Genomic DNA, 19,455 nt, shown 5'->3' with positions numbered 1-19,455 from the left:
TCACACAAGTTCAGAAAAGTTTTTGTTTTAACTTGAAGTTGACTTATGTAGTAATTTTCTCCAACTTTTTTCTTCGTACGTAGAGATGGTTTGTCTGAAAATTCCTGGCTCAAATTTTCCAAATTTTCTCGCTTGAATTCCTATCTCTCGCTTGAAAATTTGACGATCTACGCCAGAGAATTTCTACAGTGAATATTTCAATAGAAAAAGCTGTGGAACGAAATTAGAATAGAATACTTACATCTTATTTTCTATTACAAATTCTGAGGAATAAAAACTACACAATTTCTGAATAGAATTATGAAAAATTATAGAGTTCTCAATTGAATACTATTATTATACTTATATTATTTCTTTTCGTGCAGCTATTCCAGTATTCAGCTTAATCATGAAATTAAATTGTTTCGAATACATATTTTTTGTTAGAATATAAATTTCTTGTTTGATTGATTCAATAGGGACAGAAAATTTCTCAATATTCTCTCCTAAACACAACCATTCTTGGGATATTTGTATGATTGTGAAAACTGTCACGTTTGGCTCGAAACGTTTTACCACTTCGGTGCTAGGATTATTCTTCGGATGGGAATTTTTAGAGTCTTTTTAGAACTTTTTTATGATCTTTTCGTGAATGAGATGTGATAAGCGCCCATTTAATTATCCTTGTTAGATGACCCCTCATGGAATTCAACTCTTTAAATGTTCATTTGAAAGACATCTGAAGGAAAAATGGAAATAGTTCAGATATTATATTTTTTTGTCACTGCTGCTACATTCACTTCATGCCGAAATGTACCTGCTTGTTTACCTGTAAATGAAAAAACGCCGTTTGCACGGAGAGAAATTTTTGATAAAAATTATCCTACCGTTCTATAAAAGTGTATCATGAGTCATCGTTTCCTCATTTCTATCCCGAAATTTAGTAAAAATTAACATATGATGATCAAATTTTATTCTACGTTGCAGAAATTTTATCCTGATAAAAATAAAAATTACCGTGACTGGAAGGGTAAAATTTATTATGCGTCAGGATAAAATTTCTCTAACGTAGAATAAAATTTGATCATCATATGTTAATTTTTACTAAATTTCGGGATAGAAATGAGGAAACGATGACTCATGATACACTTTTATAGAACGGTAGGGTAATTTTTATCAAAAATTTCGCTCCGTGTGGGATAGAGATGCGAAATTACCGTCATTTTTCAGTCGGATGACGCGATCTCAAAAATGAGATTTTTTCTTCCTAGTGTGATATTAATTTACGAGTCATGAATTTCTCGATACAAGTAAAGACGTACTTTCGCAAAGAACTCTAGTCTTCTCAGTGTGGAGATATACGCTCCTAAAAAAAATCTTCCCCCAAGAAAACGATTATTGCTGGGTAAAAGTATTTTGTTTCTCAATGTAGTAAAATTTGCCACGATTTTCTAGTAAATTTATTCAACTTTTCTCTCTGTGTGAATTTCCTCTCCCACCCTCGGTCAAAAATCGACGCTAAACCAAGGAAGTGAGTACACATGAAGAAAAGACATGTAGAAAAATGAGGGGGTGAATTCATGTCGCAAGGTCGAGTGAGTCGACCCATTGTGAGGGTGCTTGAATAAACTATGAGGACAGTGACACGGTGAGGAGAAATGCTTTTTGGTTCTTGGCTGTGGATTGAGGGGTTCCCGTGCTACATTGAGTGGGTGAGTGAGGTTTATCTATTTTTGTAACGTAAAAGAGCGCCCTGCTACATGCTCCTGCACGAATCTTTCAGCGGTGAAAAATCCTTGGCCAGTTTTTTATCTCATCTGTTTTTTCTCTCACTTCAATGGAGTGTGTTTTCTCTGCTCCACTGCCAAATGGAAGTTGCGTAACAGTGGAGATATAAAATGTGGACTCTTTTCCTTTCCTGAGAGGTCTCGGATATCATGGGTTGTCCAGATTTACTCGACTGAAAGACGTCTGGCTATATCTTTGTGATGAAAGTTGGATATGAGTTCTTCAAGATTTAATCCGGGATATGAAGGAAAGTTTGTCGTTGTGAAATTTTAAGGTCGATTCAATATTTCATTTTTGGTTAGGTGGCTTCATGAATTTTTTGGGAAGGACAGGGGCGAAAAAATAAAGGAAAGTAAATTCATGGAACGTTTTTTAAAATTTTATTTATGATTTATAATGATGGAACTCTTATGCCAAGTTATTTACCCTGTCGTTACAAAAGATACAGATTTACAGAATTTATTTATAGATCATAGTTATGGTGGCAGGACTATTTAACACTATGCAAATTCAATACAACACATCAACTCAACACATAGCCTATTGAACACAAATTTTTTCATCACACAGTCAATTCAACACATTGTTAAGTCAACATATAGGGTATTGAACACCATTGTTTTGTCAGCACATAGACACATAGAACTGAATTGTTGCAGAAGTTTTCTATTTACTTTACGAATTTTGTAGTGATTAATCTACATATGAATTTTTTATGAAGAAGCAAATAAACTCAGTGATTATGTATTCAGTGAATGTATTGTTGAATTCATGTTGTGAGGAATTTGTTCTGTGTTGAATTGCCTATGTGTTGAGTGGTAGCGTGTTTAATTTGTGTGTTGAGTTTGTTTTGTGTTAAATAGTCATGGAACCCATAGTTATACTTGTAGTTTGCATTCTTTGAGGGATTTACAGATTTCTTCGATATATTTGTGGTCATCTCCATCTAAGAATTTTTTTGTGGTATAGGGAGGAGAGCAACTAGATTTTTTCAGTGTCTAACAATTTGAATCTCTGACGTTCGAGTTTTGGGAATTGCCATAATACGTGTTCGAAGTCTTGGTTTTCTGCTCCCCATGAGCAACTTGCGTCATCAACTATGTCGATCCTTTTCAAGGAGGCGGCAAGGTGTCATGAAGAGTTTATATACGAAAAATTTTTGACTGAAATTAGAACAATAGTTCTTGTCAATTTTCATCAAATGACAGTCCACTGAATTTCAAGGGATTTAATCATTGAAAATTCATGATTTGATGAAAAAATCAATGGAAACTGTGAGTTTCATTTCAATTATTCCATGAAAATTAATCGAAATCAGTGAAATTGCGGTGAATATACTCTTATACAATTTTTATTGTGTTTAATTTCCACTAGAATTTCAGGAAATATCCACATTGAAAAATTAAATATTCCATTAATTTTCGGTTCAAATGATTCGAAAATTCATAAAATGCTTGATTTTTCATTTAAATTATTCCGTGAAAATTCAGAAAAATCAGAAAAATTCGGGGAAAAATTGAAAATGCAATAAATTTGTGAAATTTCCATCTCACTCCCACTGAAAACCCATGAATTTCCTTGAAGTCCACCTAAAACTTGGAATTTCATAACCATTTTTCCGCTAAATCCGATTCAATGTCACTCTCACGAGAATTACCATCAAATTTTCCATGCGATTTCAAAAAATTTCCAACAGTTGATTGTTCAGCAGAACAAATTTTTTCTCTCAGTGTATGATTGAAAAGGTCGAAGTTATTCCTTTCATATTTTTCATCTTCTCTCCCGCTTCGTTATTTCATATTGGATTGGATTGGAGTTAAAAGCAGTTGCATGGATTTACGCTTCGTCGCGTAAAATATCAGGTGGGTAGAATTGGCTGGTCGTTGCCGAGGTACAATGCTTCGTTTTCGATAGCCATTGCTTGTGAGCCCTGTAATGAGTTTCGTGACCAGTGTCTCTCTCTCTCTCTCTCTCTCTCTCTTTGTCTGATCTCTCTCGTTCATTCACACTGCCATCCACCTACATTCCACAGAGGTTTGCGCATGTCAGTCGTAATATATATTACTACCTACGTCATGTACATGTATATTGCTCCCGAAGCATAATACACGTACGCATCGTTTTCAATTATGGAATTTAGCTGAAGGGAAAATTAACTCGCGTTTGGGTACACCGTGCTCACGTGGGCGTTATTCAAATAATAATTTTCGTGCTGTATTGTTTTTTGCGATGGAATTTTCAGTATTTGCTTTCATGATTTTTTTTTTTCAACTAGTGACTATTGAAATAGATTGCTATTTGTTCGGTTTGCGTTGTGTTTTGGGATGTAAAGTTGATTGGGAAAATTCAGGGGTGAGATTTTTTTCAAGGATATTTGCGGTATTATTTATGAATGTGTATTTGTTTATTTTTGTCTGTTGAGATTGCGGATTATCACTTATAATAGAATATTATAATATAAGTATAACAAGAGCTTCAAAATTACACAGAGCAAAACTGTATTGGAACTATTGAGCGTTCTTCAAACACTAATTTTTGTGCTATAGTGTTTTTTTCAGAAATTTCATGGAAAATGTGGTAGTAATTCCCGTGAGAGCGGCATTGAATCTGATTTAGGAAAATAATGGTTATGAAATTTCAAGTTTTAGGTAGAATTCGAGGAAATTCGTGTTTTCAGTGGCAGTGAGACAGAAATTTCACAACTTCATTGAATTTTCAATGGAATATGAATATTCGAAACTAAATTACATGGATTATCGATTTTTTTCAGATTTTTCTTTATTTTTTCAGATTTTTTCGAATTTTTACGGAATGATTGCAATGAAAAATCAATAAGAAAATCTGAATTAAACCAAACTGTCACTTATAATATCACACAAGTTTCAAAATAACATGGAGCAAAAAAAAATTATGAGTATAGAGCTTTCAAAATTAGGTAAAAAGGCCTTCTAATTGAGAAGATTTAACAAATCGCGCAAATCGCGAAAATCTAGAATTGTACCGTTACACCTCCTTGTAACCTGTACTAATTTAAGATATATCTCGAGGAGATAGATTTTTCTTTCAATTGTCTCTATATTTTTCATAGATAATGTTTACAATACTTTCTAGCTATTGAAAAAAATTCTAGCTACACTGTTAAAAATTTTTGTCTGAAATTTCCGGCACACTTTTTGGAAATCTTTATCGACTTTCATTACCACTGAAATTCCACGGAATTTCGTCATTGAAAAATCAAAATTTTGTGGAAAATCAAAGAGAACTGTAAATTTCAGTTCCATTTTTCCCTGAAAATGAATAGAAAACCAGAAAATTCCGGTAAATATGTTCTTGAATTTTCAGGACAGTGACTCTGAATGCGATTTAAGAGGAATAAAATCACTGAGAATTCTAGATAATTTGGCATTGAATATTCATATTAGATTGGAAATTCAAATAAATTACGGAATTCTTGTCTTTATGCTGCTTAAAATTCTGTAATTTTACTGAATTTTCAGTGAAGCCTTAAATTTCATGATTTTTTCCCCCTAAGTCGCACTCAGTGTCACTGTCCTGAAAATTAGTAGTCAACTGTCCATGCAATTCCATTTTTTTTCTAACCGTGTACTTCTTCCCTGAATTTTTCATTTTTTTTTTCATTATTTCAACTTTTCACATCAAACATCTTAAAAAATATACCTTTCAAGATTCTGTTAGAAAGGCCTTATAATCCAGGAAATCTGGATTGGAATCCAGAACCGTTGGGTACACGGAGAGAAATTTTCTAGAAAAATTCTAGTACGAGTACTGGAAAAAATTACAATCCACCGGCTGTGAAAAATTCTAGTGCTGCTAAGATAAAATTTCGCGGTATTTCTGGTAAAATTTCTGGGGATTTCTGTGAAATTTTCACAGAAATACGAGGAAAAATTCACGTTTTCTCCAATAAAATTTCTAGTGCCGGCACTCGAATTTTCTCCTGACCGTCACTTTGCGCCTCTTTTCCCCTGCTAGCACTAGAATTTTTCTAAAAAATTTCTCTCCGTGTACTAAAATCAAGACCCCTGGATTCTTCAAATAAGAACCGTTAGGGGCATTCGATATTACGTCGGACGATTAAGGAGGTGAGGAGGCTCTGTAAATTATGACAATTCGTGACCGAACGAATGAATCAATCAACAACAAAAAAATCTCAATTAAACCCTGAAAAAGTTCCAAGATTCGTAATCACCCGATGATTGGAAAGTCACACCTACCGTCTTCGTCCATTAAACCATAACCCCGAAAACGAGCCACCACCCTGCAGAGAACTTTTTCGCAGCTAACGAAATTCCCCCCAAAAAGAAATATCCACTAACCCCTGATTCCCCAGATAATTCCGTAATTAACAGAATGTAAAATGGAATAACTCCGGCTATGACAAAAAATTTTATTTCTCTCGAATTAACAATCTTCCTCTAGAATTCGGAACTCGTGCGAAACTGTCCTTTAAGACCTGGTCGTTAATTAGCATAATAACTTTCAAAGGATAAAAAAAAGTGCTCTACGGACAAGGGTTGGGGGCGGGGGCAAGAGGGCCGGAGGCAGAGAGTGGAGAAAAAGAGAGGAGATGGGCGCGGTTCGTTAATTTTCCAAGAGTCAGATACACTGAATGACCTTTGAATATTCATGCCCACATAATCTTACATAAAAATAATGTTTCAAATGGAATATATACGAATGTGTACTTGAGTGATCAAAGAGCATCACGAGTACATTATCGTCGAGGGTAAATAAGTAAGTGGGGCGAGTGAGTATGATGGAGATTCCATTGGAGATTCGGCCTCTGATTTTTTTATTTCTATTTCTTCGGAAGGACCGAGAGATCTCCTCAAACATTCCGCGTCGCTCTTACCTTTTTTTTCATTTGAGACGAGATATTTCCCGAGAGTTTTCCTTGGACTTTGCATTCGTGGTCGACTTCCCTCACTCCATCCATCCGTTAATCTCCCGTCCTCACGATGTTTTCTTCGTTTTTTCATTGTTGTCGTTCTTTTTTTTAACGTCTCCGTGGCCTGGATCTACTCCTCCGCGCTTCTCGTCCATCAAACCTGGTGCCAGGACGGCGCGACGCACCGGCGCCTGTACTACTGTTTTCTCGAGGCAAAACCAACAGCAGCGTATTTTGATGTACAATTACACTTGATATTTTATTGGTCATAGTAAAATTGAATGAGCGTTTAATTGTTTTGTTGAAGCATTTTAAAGGGGAGGAGGAAGTTTAAAAATCACTGCTTTGAGGAGTTTATTTTTCATTAGCTTCTGCATTTTTCCGTAACATATTTTAGTACGTATTTTAGTATTTTAGAAATTCTTAATTTTCAATGACAAAATTTCCTGAAGCCCGGTGGCTTGGCGCAGTGGGTAAGTTCGTTGCCTCACATGCGAAAGGTTCCGAGTTCAAATCCCGGCCGAGTAGAATGGTGCACTGATAGAATGATGCATTTATTCCAAACGAGATTCGTTAACTACTAACGAATGGTAGAGTTGAATATAACCAAATGAATATTCGATAATAGTTAACTGGTGAACTGAATGGTTCACTTGAATGGCGAAAGTCAAGTCAAACAAGGTTCCTCAAATATACATTCGTTAACTATTAACGAATGAATATTTGGTGGGACCGAATAGACCCTAACCTCTAGCCAAAATCCATTCGTTAACAATAACTAATCCGTTCTATCAGTGTGCGATCTACCAAGAAATTTTGCCTTAACAGCACTAGAATTTTTCACAGCCGATGGCTTGTAATTTTTTCCACTACTCTTACTAGAATTCTTCTAGAAAATTTCTCTCCGTGTAGGGTAAGCAGGTCAATTTCTGGACGGGGTTTCGTTTCTGGACGATTTCAACTTGCATTCAATATTCCACAAATAAAATGAAATTTGTATTAATTATTTCACCTCTCCATAATATCACTTGTGTATAATCATGTGATCAATTATTTTCTTCTATTGATCAACATTTAACAAATAAAAAAAAATATGACCCAGTCGTCCAGAAATTGGGGGTTTCAGCTACATTCAACTATTTCTCAATTTAATGATTCTTTGTTTTGTTATTTCCACTTTGAACAATTTTTTTCTGCTAATTAAAAGATTCTCGAATTTCCTTCAATTCATGGAGAGAAATGTTCAGTAAAAATTACGGAACTCACAATTCACTCACCGATTACGGAATCGACTGAGAAAATTTAAATGACGGTATCGTAATTTTTCACAAGAGATTCGGATAAAAATTATAGAACGCTCCGGAAAAATTCCGTGACAGTTCCGTAAAATTTCCTAAAACCACATTTCGCTCCGGAATTACGGAAAAGATACGTAATTTTTATTGAATATTTCTCTTCGTAAACCGTCCAGCAATTGGCCTGCACGTATGAAAAAATCGTATAGAAAGTTTCTATACGATTTGCGTATAGAATTTCTATAGGTTTTTCGTATATGATATTCGGATATTTGTATACAAAAATTCCCTATACGGATTATTTCTATACGAATTCGTGTAGAAATTCGTATAGAAATGAACCGTATAGGAAATTTTCGTATAGAAATATCCGAATATCATATACGAAAAACCTATAGAAATGTTATACACAGTCCATATAGAAAGATTCTATACGATTTTTTCCTACGTGTGGTCACCCTAGTCTTCGTGCAATATACTCACCCTGTGAATATTCCCTGAAATCGATCACATGCCATAAAAATATTCCTCCAGTCACAAAAAGCAAAGAAAATTGTCATAATAACGGAATGAATGATACGGTGAAAAGCTACTCGATTAATCGAGCCATCATTTATTACTACTTGAATGGAAGCGGTAGATAATATTGGGGGAGTTCTAAAGTGACGATGAAAATACTTGAGATGGAAGAGGGCTTTCATTTCTTCCTCAATTTTTTTATTTCCCCAGCACTCCTTACTCTCCATCTCGCGTTTTCAGTTCCTTTCAGCACCGCAACCCCTCATCCCGCTATCTCTCTTCGTACTCCAGATCGGCTGTCCTCAACTTTTTCTCCCTTTATCTCTGCCATCATTCCACATAGGGAGAATCTCTGTGCAGAGACAGTGGGTGGTTTCCACAGTTCGTACGGCGATTTGCTTCCAGCGACAAGCGACTGTCCTCGAGTTTCATATCATTCTCCGCTGTTTTTATGCTTTTGATTTCATTTCCATTGGTTCGCTCGGACTTTATGAGGAGTTCTCGTTTATGATGATTGAATTTGTAGAGATATGAGTCCATTTCAGAATCGTATACTGAAATAAAAAAGGTTTTTTGAGAAATTTGCACCCAAAAAAAACAAGTTTCAATTTGAGATTTGTGATCTCAAAATCAGACTTATGGAAGTCTTGATTTGGGACTTGAAAATCTCAATTTAAGCCCTCTGGAAGTCTCCAGTTGAGATTTTAAAGCCTGAAGTTGGGGTATATAAATACGTTTTTCATAGATAATGTTTATAATAGTCCCCAACTATTGGAAAAAATTCTAACTAGCTGTCCTACACAGTTTAGAAGATGATAAATAATGAAATCCGGGCTTGGAACATGCGAGGCATCGAGCCTCCACAAACTCGATTTTTCCATCCCATGAGAAAACGGTTTTTCCGATACTTTTAAAAAACTAATCCGTGATAGGTTGATAAATTCCGAGTACGGTGAATTTTTTGTAAAATTTTGTACTCAGTTTCTGCGATATTCAACTCTAAAAATTTCTTGAAAGCATTTCTTACTTGATTCCAACAATTAATTAACAAACAATTTTTTATTTGATTCAAACAGTTATTGTGGCCAGCATCAACAGCATATGAGATTATAAAAACTCAATAACTTATGAGAATGCAATAAATTAAGTCATTTGGAATCCTTTCCGGAATGCAATTTTTCAATTATTTGATGAAAGTTTTCTAGAAAATAAAACCGTTCATTTCTTTTCTTTCAAATTTTATAAGTGATTTCTTACGTCAAATTGGAGAATTAGATTAAATCTCCACAGTTTGAATAATTAAAATTCTGTGAAAACTATTTTTAATGAACTTTAATAAATTACTCATCCGTCTTATAAATGAATGATGTTAGTTGTTTGAAACTTTCAAAAAGCTCTTTTTCGCAAAGGGATCGATTCTTGGTGAAATTCAGAATATGCAACATTGATTATTTAAAATTAATCCTGAGAGAAGTTTATTTTATGAAACGTAAAAAAAGAATTTCGATCATTTCGTATCTTTCAAATGTTTAAAATAGTTCCAGACGTCAAAATCGAAAATTAGTCTAGTCCTCCAGAAGTTGAATAATTAAACTCAATGCACCGAATCGACATGAAAATTCTCATAAGAATTCTGTGAAAATAATGCCAAATATTTTTCAATCAACTTTAATAAATTCCTCGTCCTTAACGACTAAAAAATCCCTTCATCGAATAATCGTATGTTTATCGCCCCAAACTCTGGCTAAAAACACCAGAAAAATTATCAGAAAAATATAAAAAGCGAGCAAGAATAAATATCGATAACAAATAAAATACAAGAGAGCCCAAGAGGGGAAAGCGAGCCGAAAAGCAAAATAAAAAACACCGTGGGAAAATCATAAATCGAGCGCCATTGCCAATAAAGAGCCAATACGAGTGATATTTTTTTCAAAGCCCAAGCATCTTTCCGTATCATACACGTTATTTATTTTTTCTCCCATTCGAAAACTATATGTACCTCACTCCCTCACCCTCTCGCCCCCAATCATTTGTTATTCACGTGTACAGTTCTATTCGCATTGCAGTCTTTCCCGTCTATGTATTCTTTCCTTTTCATTGGATCTTTCCATTTGACAAAGTCGATACCGTCTTTCATTTTATATTGAAACGGATTCCAATTCGAACGTTGCAATCATCATCACAATTGTGATTGAATTTAGGAAAAAAATTGAGAAAAGTTTTTCATGAGAATTTCTTCAGTGTCAGCTGAAAAAAGGTCCGCTTACTTTCAGCAAAAAGTCTTCCCTCGGATGATTCTATTGAACAACTGATTTCCGGAAAAAATATTGGGGGATTTTCGTTATGAGAAATATTTCTAGTTGTGAAAACGATTTTATGAATTTGTAGCTTTTTTAAATTTAAGGATATTCAAGTATCTTTTGAAGTTTAGTACAGAGGAGAAACTATCGGTTCAACCAATTTCAATCATCAAATTTGTCAATTAAAGTCTCCAAAACAAATTTTAAAAAATCCTGAATATTCTGCGTTATTCAAATTACACAGAATTTTGCATAGAGTTATTATTGTTTTAAATTTTAGTTGTTTATGAATAAGAAATTGGAATTGTATAAACTTTCGGAAACCTTATTTTTTTAGGCACTTGTTTTATATAAGAACTAATTTTACCCTAAACACTGCAATCATCAATGGGTTACACACACGTGGGACAAATCAACACACCACCCATCCTCCCCCCCCCGCCCTTTCATCCTATAATTCAATTCTTAACTAATGAAGAGTTTCGTTAAATCAATTGAAAATTTGTTTATATTTTTTAAAAACTATTCCTTCAAAGCAAATGAAAAACGCAGGTAAAATGAAAATACATGTTCGAAAAAACGCTTCATAGCGAATTTATTTAAAAAATAATTCAATTCAAATAAACCACTTCCTTTCTTACAAATGAGTCCCATATCATCTCCTTCTAAACTCCTTTAGTCCCAAAAAAAATTCACAAATTAACGGAGACCTCACGCCTGACTAAACTCGCTGTACCACCCCTGCGGAATCAATTCTGATTTGTGGCAAAATACAGTTGTTTTGTATTAGAAACAATTTTACCTCAAACACTGCAATCATTAATGGGTCACGCACATGTGGGACAAACCAACATACAACCCACCCTCCCCCCTCGCCGTTTCACCCTATTATTCAATTCCTAACTAATAAAGTCTTTATTTAAATCAATTAAAAATTCATTTATATTAAAAACAAAATATTCATTGAATGCAAATAGAAACGCTAGTAAAAATGAAATCCACGTTTGAATAAACGCTTCATAATAAATTTATTTTAAAAAATAATTCAATTCAAATGAACCACGTTCTCTCCCCCAAAAAGGTCTCACATCACCTCCTCCTTTATTCCCAAAAAAAAATCCCAAATTAACAGAGACCTCACGCCTGACTGAAATCGCTGTAGCACTCCTGGCGAATCAATTCCGATTTGTCGCAAAATGTACTCCCACTTGTTTCATATTAGAACCAATCTTACGCTTCATAACAAATTTATTTAAAAAAATAATTCAATTCAAATAAACCACTTTCTCTCCCACAAAAAGGTCTCACATCACCTCCTCCTTCATTCCCAAAAAAAATCCCAAATTAACAGAGACCTCACGCCTGACTGAAACCGCTGTAACACTCCTGCCGAATCAATTCCGATTTGTCGCAAAATGTACTCCCACTTGTTTTATATTAGAACCAATCTTATACTTCATAACAAATTTATTTTAAAAAATACTTCAATTCAAGTAAACCACTTTCTCTCCCCTAAAAAGGTCTCACATCACCTCCTCCTTTATTCCCAAAAAAAAATCCCAAATTAACAGAGACCTCACGCCTGACTGAAATCGCTGTAGCACTCCTGGCGAATCAATTCCGATTTGTCGCAAAATGCACTCCCACTTGTTTTATATTAGAACCAATCTTACCCCAAATACTGCAATCATCAATGGTTCACATACACGTGGGACAAACCAACACAGAACCCTCTCCCCCTCCCCTTCCGCCCCTCGCTTCACCCTTTCTCGCTTACTCTCTTTGCCCCTAATACCCGGCCTCATCTACCACTTCGCCGGTCGTTTCACAGATGTCGCTGTCCTTTTCCCGCTCGTACAGTTTATCCTCATACCTCGTATATACACGTATAAATACACGAGGAGAACAGGAAAAGTTTCGTCCTCCGCATCAACCCCTCGGCTCCATTTACTCATAAAATCGTTGCAATCTGTTATTAAAAAATTTCTCCCCGATTCTATTAACAATTTTACATTTTCTCGTGGTGCTGCGGGTCGTACGGAGTGGACGCGAGCCCCTGGGAATAATAAAATGATCTGCACAGTGGGTCGAATGTTTTTAAGGTTACGGCACAATTGGGCAATCGTGGGGGATGCCGCGTTGCGCAGCCAGCCGTGGCTACACCCTCGAGCGCGAGTCTCACCGAGTCTCAGTCGTCCGCGCACCTTCTAACGGTGAGGGTGAATAATCAAGCCCCTCTGCAAGCTCCATTCACGTTTTTGACAGTGACAGGCGATACCGGGAGCAGAGGTACGACGGGACCTTCTGATTTTACGGTGTGACAGGGACTGAAATAATTTTTTTTCACGGAATTGGCACGTGGGTCGAAGTGCGAGGCCAGTGGAGTTGCTGTGGCCAGGTAAGAGGACTGTTGTTTATTATGTGGGGATGGGGTCGGGGTAATTATGCGGTTTCAGGGGTGTTAGAGGGTAATTAATAGATGAAGTGAGGGGGTTTAGTGAATTACGGGTCAGAGGATTTTGTCATTACGTCATTTTTTGTTCTTTTGGGGAAAAATATTGGACAGTTTTCACGATATTTATTTACTTTTTAACGATTATCTACAGAGAAAGTGTTTTTTGTCGTGTTTTTTCATTTTTTTAATTCATTTGTTGGAATTTGTTTTTTGAGGGAAATTAGTGGTCGATGGAAAATCATGGCGAATTGAAATTTTTCAATTACGGACGACCACGTGACTTCGACATAACCAAGTGCATCTCCTCTCGATAATTGCCTGTCCATTACAAGAATTGATTTCCTTAATTTACATCGATCAATCTTCTTTTTTCCCCATTTCAATGACCATGCACTTGACATGGGATAGAATTAAATGTGAAAAAAGGCCGCCGAGGGGTGGATTAGGGAGGAAAGAAGTGGGAGGAGGGGAGAACGTGGATTTGATGCGTCTTAGGAGAGCGATCTACGTTTTATCCTCGGGTGCTTCGGGAGACTGCAGAATGAATGCAATAAAAAGTGCCACTGGCATCGTAAAATTCGTCGCTCAGCACCGGCAACAACGCGCCACCAATTTTTACTTTATTTTTTTCCCTCTGGCATTCGGCGAACGGAGTTTGCACGTTTTCACCTGATGGTGAACTGCTTCACACACTTGCAGATTTTTAGAGCCGCACGTGCCTGTTTTGTCGTGGGAAATTCTATTTGTTGGTTTTATTAATTGGGGAGGTTCTTCTTCATTGAGACAAACACTGAGAGAATGAACCACTTTTGACAGAGAAGGTTTACTTTATATGAGAAAATATCCTCTTGTCAATTTTAAAAATTGGAAATTTTCTAGAATTTCCAGGATAGAGACACGGAATGCGATTCAGGGGGAAAAAATCATGAAATTTCAGGTTTCACTGACAATTTAATGTAATTTGACACTGAATATTCATATTAGATGGAAAATTTAAATAAATTAATTATGTTATTAAAATTAAAAAATTATTAAACTTAATTTATGCCGCTTAAAATCCTGAAATTTCACTGAATTTTCAGTCAAACCTGAAATTTCATGATTTTTTTCCCCTAAATCGCATTCAGTATCACTGTCTTCAAAATTACTAGTCAACTATCCACGAAATTTCATTTTTTTTCTATCAATTTATCTCCGAATCTGTGATTTTATTATTCAACGATTTTATTATTTAAACTTTACAGGTCTGAATTTGAATCTCGATATTGAACCGTTAGAAAACATTTTAAAAATTTGGGAAAAAATTAGAGCGTTTATTTTTGTAGATAGATTGATGAAATAATTTAAAAATTGCAATTTTGGAAAATTACGAGCATTTTCTATAAATATCTTCTACAGAATCATGAAAAATTTATTCAAATTCAGAATTTTACTTGAAATCGATTTCATGCCTAAAAAAATTAGGTTTCCGAAAGTTTCAACAATTCCAATTATTTATTTATAAGCAACAAATGTTTAAAAAAATGATAATTCTACTCAAAATGTAATTTTAATGACGCTGAACATTCATAATTAAAAAAGAAAATTCTCACGCAATTTAATTGACAAATTTGATTATTAAAAATGGTTGAATGTAATAATTGGATGAAATGAATTCAATAACCTATTTTTGAGAGTAGTAGTCCCTCGGAAAATGAAAACTTATTGCTCCGTGTAAATGATCACAGACATTGTTAATTCTAAAAAGTAAAGATAAAAAGCTCTTGATTCATGTTTACTCGTGCGAATCGATGGGAGCCAATACCTCCGAATATTGCTTTGGCTTTCATGAGCATAACACTTCAAAAAGGAGTCTGGTGGCCTCCTTCATATTCATTTGGCCCCCTTTTCTATCCCTCACGAAGCCATTCCACGTCCAGTTGCACCTGGAAAAAGTTTTTCGTTGTGGACCAGAGGGCAAAGTGCCCGAGCCATTCTCAACTATCCTCATCTTTCTCTCTCTCTCTCTCTCTCTCACCGTAAAAGTGGCCTCTCAACCATTTTCAACTCCCCCACACCTCTCATTGAAAAGGTAAACGCACTATTCCTCTGTGCTGTGTTCACTGGCTGTTGGTGGTTTCAACCCACGGACGTTTTACCATGGTCTCGAGTTTCACTGACAGAGCAATTTGCATCCTTCTGGTTTTGGCGTGGTAATACTTATGCTCGTTTAGGATAAACTTACGGCGAGGGGAGCTGGAGGATTAATGTTTCGGCTTTTAACGGGGATTTATCATTTTTTAGGGGTTTGTGGGTGGAGTGCGGTGGCTTATTCACTTGAGCGGGAGGTTCGGGTGGAAATTGACAATGGGAAGATCGAAATTTTTGCACTCTACACTGAGAAAAAAAATTATTTTTGCCAAATATCTATTTACTTGAAAGAATTATTTATTTTATCAATATCATATTTCTCCTGTCGAGTCGTTCCCGGACAATGCTCATTAGGCTTCAATTATGACAATTATATTGCTCTAGAAGATGATCATGTTAGCTATGATCTTGAGTGAACTCCCCCAATAATTATCAACATTAAAAAATTAACCAAAATTCTTTTCCCTAGAAACTAAAAAATTTATGAAAAATGAATAATTATTGAAGGAGTTCATCCAAGGTCAGGCACAGCATAGTCTTCCGCTAAAGCAACATGATTGTCATAATTGAAACCTAATGAGGCTCGTCTGAGAATGACTCGGATGGAGAAATTCGACTTTGAAAAAATAAATACTTCTCTCCAGAAAATGGATATTGAGCAAAAATAATTTTTTTTCTCAGTGTAAATCATTTAATCCTAGTAAACTGGTCCTCAAATCAATACACAGAGAAAAAGTTTCCAGTTTCCCGGGAAAATTCCATAGTTTCTAGGAAATAAGTCAAATTTGTTTTCCGTAGGAAGATTTTCTCCAACAACGGACGAAAAAGTTCTGGTTTTCATCACGCTGTGACGAAAAGTGAACTTTTCGGCACGCTCCGCGTGCCTAAAAGTCCAATTTCCGCCACATTGTGATGAAAAATATTGTTCGTAACTCGTGAAAAAATGTTTTTTAGCTCGTGGGATTATATCACTCGCCTTCGGCTCGTGATATAAACTTCCCATTCGCCAAAAAACACTTTTTTGCAGTCGTTACGAAATATACTATTTCAGTCGTTTGAATTCAAATCTAGTATTATTGTACTCGAATTGAGGCACGTGCGTTTTGTCACTTCATTTTTCCTAAAGCTTTTTTCCGTGCATTTAAAAAAATAGTTGAATGATAAGTAGATTCATTTTTAAAAACATTAATTTAAAAACAAGAATGTTCTTGCACATTGCATTACTCGTAATGGCTGCTTTCTGGAAAGAAATTAAAGTTATCGTTAACGATAAAGAGCAAAATGTTGGAGCAACAGAAACACAGAGATTTTTCCTCTGGAATTGAGTTTCTTATTGTTATGAATTTCTTAACTCTACACTAAGAGAAAAAATTATTTTTGACAAAAGATGATTTCCTGAGTCCTATTTTACTAAAGATGAAAGAAACGTGAAGTTGTTTTATATCGAAATATCTCGAAACTGCCTGACCGCTAATCCTTAATTCTGATTGGTCAATATGTGACACGAAGTTATTCACAAAAAAAAACACGCGGCATTTTCAAATTCTTCAGTGGTAAATTTTTTTTCACGTCATATATTCCACATGTATATATATTATCGGTGAAATTAATAAATTCTGTCCTTTTATGGAGACCGATTATTAAAAAAAATTGAAGATAATTAATTGAAAATGAAAAATTATTTATAGATTCTTTTACTGTACTTCGCTATTTACTTCAATCATTAGTCGAATTCTCTTTGATTCATTATCAATATTTATAAGGTATTCATGAGAAAATGAAATTTAATGAATTCCATTTCTTCATTTCAACAAATGAATAGATCAGCGCGCGCGAAAGCGCGCGCATAGATCTTGTACAGGAAAATATTCGCTTGTCAATTTTTAGAACCGTGAAATCTCTCGGTAAATAATTTTGTGCTCACACTGAGAGAAAGAAGTGCTTCAACACGATGAGATTCTCTTGTCCCGAGAAAATTTTTAAGTATTAGCATAAGTCTTCCCATAAATTCATATAGCTTGCGTTATATCTAGAATTCAATGGATTGTGCGAATTCCCACTTTTTCGCTCTGATCACTCATCATCTCCAACTGAGGAATTCTTGTTTCGATTGCACAACGAACACTTTCATTATCAATTCAACTCTATAGAAAATTGATTTCAAGTGTTGTGCTCTTGTGCAAGATTTTATGTAATCAAAATCCTGATAAAAAAAATTCTAGATATAACGCGAACTATATGAATTCATGGGAAGGACATCATTTCTAGTCTTGAAAACGCTAAAAAATTCTCTCGGGACAAGAGAATCGGATCCTGGTGGGAAACCAGTCCCGGGTTTTTCTCTCATTCCCAGAACGAAATTATTTATGAGGAGAATTTACGATTTTTAAAATTGACAAGAGAATATTTTCTTGTATCAAGTAAACCTTCTTTATCAAAGTAGTTTTTTTCTCTAAGTTTAAATTGTTCGCCATGCGATGGAATCACCACAAAGATCATTGTCATTTTTTAATAGCTAGGGGAGAGTGGGGTAAAACGGCCCCTTTTGATTTTTTCTAAAATGTCAACAGCTCATTCAGTTTTAAATAAAATGGAATAATTTTTTTTTGCCATGGAAACTATACTTCTTCCCCTTTAGAGTGATTCTGGACTGATCTCAATTAATGCATTTGTTTCTGAGTTATGAGTATCACAAAAAAATTCAAAAGTGGCCGTTTTACCTCACTCTCCCTTATTGAACGACAGAATAGAAAATTTTGACGAAAATCAATTGTATTGGTGAAAAATATCAAGAAAGTTAGAAATTTTCATTTTCAGTCATCATTTTGAATATTATCAACAGACAAAAAAAAATTCTTCATTCTCATTATTTTCTCGGAATTTTAGAAGCCAGCTGTAATAGAGTCTAGAGAAAAAAGTAATAACTGCCAATAAGTTTTTCTTGAACCCAGCATATTAGTACCTAAATTAGTAGACAATTTGTCATGTCATCTTGCGGAACGAAACAAAAGTAGGTTTATTTCTGCCTGAGTTTTTGTCGCAGAATCATATTACGCAGGATTATATTGATCATGGCCTTTATGGCCAGGATCATATGATGTGAGGATCGATTTGGGTGGGATTATTTTGTCTAGGACCTTCTTTATCAGGATTACACGACGTATCACCGGGTTTTAGGGAAAATCTGGTGAACCACATTTTTCTTACAAAAACGCTCGGGGTCTTTCCTTCTGAAATCAGACAGTTTTCAGATAAATACCAAAATTTACAATGAACAACAATTTTATATTTGTGTCTTGAATAGTCTAACACAATTCAATAGATGAATTCATTTTTCCTTCGAGCTTTGTCATTAGGGATGTTTAAAAATTTTGTGACGAGTCATATGGCCGTCACATGACTTCCCCTGACAGATGCCACGCTGATAGACTGATTCGTGTATTCCAAACGAGATGCGTTAACTATTAACAAATGGTAGAGTTGAATATGCACAAATGAATATTCGTTAATAGTTAACGAATAGTTCACTTGACAGGCGAAAATCGAGTCGAACAAGCCTTCTCAAATGTGCATTTGTTAACTATTAACGAATGAACATTTGGTGAGACGGAATAGACCTTCGTCTCCAACCAAATCCATTTGTTAACAATAACTAATCCTGTCTATCAATGCAGTTATGAACATTTTCGTCACACTGTCATATGACGGTGATAAATAGGTCATACGATTTATAAAAATGACAGTCATTTTCACATCCCTAATCGTGAACGGAGAATACAGAAGATATCGAAAAATATTGGAATGGTCCATGAAAAAAGTGAAAATTTTAGATCTATTACGTATGCATCAAAATTGTTAAAATTTATACGGTAATCACAATCGATCATCTAGTTATTGAATGATTTCCAAGGAATCATTGAGACATACACTAGTAGAAATTCAGGAATAATTTTCAGAAGTGCGACATTGAATTCGATTTTGGAAGGAAAAAATCATGAGATTCCCTCATCGAATTGGGAATTTTCAAACAAAATTTTAGTGCAACTGTCACTTGATAAAAATCGCTGGTCATCGAGATGG

The 19,455-nt window shown here is 35.0% G+C and overlaps 1 protein-coding gene across 1 annotated transcript in view; it reads left to right on the top strand.

Moving 5' to 3' along the window:
- Positions 1-13,131: 13,131 nt before the first annotated feature.
- LOC107048610 overlaps positions 13,132-19,455 on the top strand; it is a 182,827-nt gene continuing 176,503 nt past the window's right edge. The window contains exon 1 of the mRNA XM_015271852.1: positions 13,132-13,188. The gene's annotated coding sequence lies outside the window, so the exon portion shown is untranslated. The remainder of the gene's footprint in view (positions 13,189-19,455) is intronic.

The sequence above is a fragment of the Diachasma alloeum genome, unplaced genomic scaffold, assembly GCF_001412515.2.
Source record: "Diachasma alloeum isolate Michigan unplaced genomic scaffold, Dall2.0 Dall_scaffold_00195, whole genome shotgun sequence".
NCBI classification, from domain to species: domain Eukaryota; kingdom Metazoa; phylum Arthropoda; class Insecta; order Hymenoptera; family Braconidae; genus Diachasma; species Diachasma alloeum.
The sequence above is the reverse complement of the archived record's forward strand: the minus strand, read 5'-3'. Positions and strand labels throughout refer to the sequence as shown.